The sequence below is a fragment of the Elephantulus edwardii genome, unplaced genomic scaffold (assembly GCF_000299155.1).
Source record: "Elephantulus edwardii isolate Elephantulus edwardi_28Jun2011 unplaced genomic scaffold, EleEdw1.0 scaffold00093, whole genome shotgun sequence".
Lineage (NCBI taxonomy): Eukaryota > Metazoa > Chordata > Mammalia > Macroscelidea > Macroscelididae > Elephantulus > Elephantulus edwardii.
The window spans coordinates 10,620,159-10,624,395 of record NW_006399843.1 but is presented as its reverse complement, the minus strand read 5'-3'; positions in this window follow the sequence as shown (position 1 = coordinate 10,624,395).

The window sequence follows — 4,237 nt, the reverse complement described above, 5'->3', positions numbered from 1 at the left end:
TGAAAAATTTTTTTAAAATATTTTATTGTATTAACAGTAAAAGATTTCTTTCTTTTTTTCTTGTTGTGTACCATCGAGTCACATCCGTCTGACACAAGAAGAGATTGCCCATCCATCCCCAGTACAGAATCTGGTGGATTCAAACCACACACCTTCAGGATTGTGACACAGCTTCTTGCCACTAGGCCACCAGAATTCCCTAGTAAAGGATTTATTCAACAATTTCTACACAAGTTGTTCACTGGCATTGATTATGTTCCTAACAATGTTTAAACGTTCACATTTCCCTTCTAATTGTTCTCTTTCCTTTAATTTCCCTGCCTCTTATAGTCTCACCTCTGTTTTAAATTAATTGCTAGCCATTTGTTCACAATGCTTACAGGTGACATAAACTTTTCTCCCCCCCCCTATAAAGCTATAAGGTGACCTGAGGGGTTAGTTTCAATTCCAAATTTGAAGCACATTTCAGGGCAATAGTTTTGTTTTCTTGTTGTTTTTGTTTTTTTATATTTAAATTTATTATTAATTTCAGTAAAAATTTACAGAGACTTTGGATTTCCATTCATTCATTGTTGCGATTTTTCCCCCCCCAACCCCCACACCCAGTACACTACCCTCTTGGAAAAGTAAAAGAAAAATTCTTTCATTGTTTTGCAAAACCTCCCCCAGGTCCACTCCACCATTACATTTTTAATTTTAACCAGGGCCACAGAGATGACCACTATAACCACTAAATACAAGCAGGGGTGGTAATAGTAGTAGTAATGGTAGGAATCGTATGGTATTTAGGACTAACAAGGATTTCATGCAACTTTAATTTATGCCTAACATAGTGGTGAAGCTGAACTTGTGTAACCCTGTTGTTGTTGTCGTCTGCTGTCAAGTTGGAACCAACCCATAGCTGAAGACATATCATCAGAAGTCTTCGCTCTAGACTCCTGTCATGACAAAAATACCTAATAAAAAATACCTAATCCCTTTTAAACAGTTTTCTCCCTCGTCTGTTTCAACGCATTATACATTATTGAACCCGTCTTTCTCAGTGTCTCCCCAAACCCAAGGTCAGTCCTGTTTTCCAACAATGGCACCATGCAGTATTTGTCCTTTTGTGACTGAGATACTTCACTCAGCCTAATGTCCTCCAGTCACCCATTTTGAATATTGCATGAGTTCCTTGTTTTTCACTGCAGCGTAATATTCCATTGTGTGAATATACTACAGCTTCTCTATCCATTCTTTTGTTGATGGGCACATAGGTTGTTTCCAACTCCTTGCTATTGTGAACAAAGCTGCGTTAAACATGGGTGTGGGTATATCTGCTTGAGTGTCAATTATGGTCTCTTTGGGGTATATTCCCAGTAGTGGAATTGCTGGGTCAAATTATATCTCTATTTGCAACTTTTTGAGAAAGCACCATACCGCCTTACACAGTGGTTACACCATTTTACACTCCCACCAACAGTGACTAAGGGTTCCAGTTTCTCCACAACCTTGTCAGCATTTGTTGCTTGCTGTTCTGTTAAACTTTGCTATTCTGACTGGGGTGAGATGATATCTCGTAGTTGAGGGCAATAGTTTTGAGGAGGTCTGCAGTCTTAGCCTGCTTTTGTTGAGGTTTTAGAAACAAAGTTCTGTATCCTCCCTTCCACAATCTATCAGGGGTCATCTCTGTGGCCCTGATTAAAAGAATTGGTAGTAGTAGCTGGGTCCCGTCTAGTTCTGTGATATGGCTATGGTTTGGGTAGACTATTTGTCCTGTAGTTTCTTTTTTGAGTCTTCGGTTTTCTTCTTTCTCTTTTACTCTGGAGGATTAGTGATCAAGACTTGAGCCTTCGATGTTTTCCAGTTATTGATGGTTCTGGGTAAGCATATTTGGTGGTTCTTATGTCAAAAGAATAAGACAGCTCAAAACAAAACAAGCTCCAGATCCTAGTTCTGCATCCTGATCCTGGAGATCTATTTCTAAGTTAGCAGCACAATGCCATAATTTTGTATGTTTTCGTTCATCTATTCACTCTCAAATACTTTCTGAATGAGCACTGTTTGAGTGCTTAAGAAAAGAGATCCCTGGCCTAGTGGCAAGGAACTGCAACTACAATCCCAGAGGCGCACGGTTCGAATCCACCAGATGCTCTGCCGGGGAAGGAGGGACAATCTCCTCCTGTACCAGTCAGATCTGATTTGACGGTACACTCACACAAAAATAACAAAATTTAAAAAAAGAAAAAATATTTAAAAAAAATAAAGAAAAGAGATCCCCGCCTGTTGTGCACTAAATTGTATCCATCACTCCCCTACTCCAAAAGTTGACTTCCTGACCCTCAGGACCTAAGAAATGGACCTTATTTGAAAATACAGGATTCACAAAAATACAGGATTGACAAAAGGTAGAGTGGAGCCTAATACAACATGACTAATGAAAAAAGAAATGGCACAGAGAGACAGGTAGATAGAAGATGGCCATGTGAAGTCAGATGTAGACATTGAAGTTATGCTCTCAAAAGCCTAGGAGTGTCTGGGATTACCAGAAGCTGGAAGGGACAAAGAAGCATCTTCCTCTAGGGTGGACAAAGAGAAGATGGTCTTGTCAGTGCCTGAATAGAAACTTTTAGCTTCTATAATTGTGACTCAACACCTTTCTGTCCTTGTAAAACCACTCAGTTGGTGGTACTTTGCTATGGCAAACCTAGGAAGACTCATAGTTAATGTGAAGAAGGTAATAAACCCAAAAATAGTAATAAATAAGTGTTGCAATGAAGCTAGAAGATAAACAACAGATATTTCAAATACAAGCAGGGTCATCTATGTGGAAAATGTTTCCGTGAAACTGCCAGACTAAGACAAACTAGGAAGAAATGCATGGTGATGTGTTTCCAAAAATTAGCCAGTGGGAACTTGACAAGTCACATGTGACTTGACACGTTTGACTTTACTTGACTTGTTTTAGACATATCATCAGAAGGGATCAGTTACTGGAGAACATCATGTTTGGTAAAGCAGAGGCCCGTGAGGGCATGGGAGATTCTGGGTGAGATAGATTACCAATAGCCACATGATGGATTTGAACATGCTAGCCAACAATTCTGAGAATGATGCAAGACTAGGAAACATTTTATCCTGTTGTTGAATCTAATCACGCTGGCTTGAGTCAACGTGATAGCAGCTAACAACATCTTATACTACAGTATATACAGAAAAAGGGAGTTCTGGTGGCTTGGTGTTCTGGAGTTTCACTGCCAACCCAAAGGCAGGTAGTTTGAATGTAACAGTTGCTCTGCAGGATAAAGATAGGCCATCTCCTCCCATGTGATTTATGCTTCTGAAAACCCTCATGGAGAGTCAACTATAAGTCAGTTTCATTTCTATGGCATATAACAACACAGCATACATAGAAACAGTGTTGAAAACGAAGGTAGCTCTAAAGAGTCAGGTAGCCTGAGAGTGATAGGGTGAAGGAGATGTTATTAGTCATATTTTAGATAAAGTGCTTAAGTTAAGAATTCAGGATCTCTGGCCAAAGAGTAACAGGAACATTGTTGGATATAGTGCCAGAAGATGAACTGCACTTACTAGAAAGTCCTCAAAAATGAGGAGAAATAGCTGTAAACATCCATTAATAACTGGAACATGGAATGTGTGAAGTACAAATCTAAGAAAATAGAAAGTTGTAAATATGGAATAGACTCTATAAAGAGTGACATGTTGGGTATTAGTGAGCTGAGATGGCTGGAATTGGTCATTTTGAATAAGACACTCATAAGATCTATTATGCTGGGAATGAAAAATTTACAGAGGAATGTTACTTTTGTTATAAAAAATAGCATTTCAGGGAGCTCTGGTGGCCTAGTGGCAAGAAGCTGCACTGCAATCCCAGAGGTGCATGGTCTGAATTCACCAGATGCTCTGCTGGAGAAGGAGGGGCAATCTACTCCTGTACCAGTCAGATCTGATTTGACGGTACATGCACAAAAATTAAGAAAAAAAATAGCATTTCATGGTCCATCCTGAAGTATAATATTGGAAGTGATAATATACTATTTGTACACATACCCAGAAGATATGTTAATGCAAATGTTGTTGCTGTTATGTGCTGTCGAGTCGCTTGCGACTCGTAGCGACCCTATGTACAACAGCCCTAAACGCTGCTCTGTCCTGTGCCTATCGCACGCACTGTCTCTGACACTCCCATCCCGATTATCCCAGTCACTGAATCAATCCACCTCATAGAGGGCCTTCC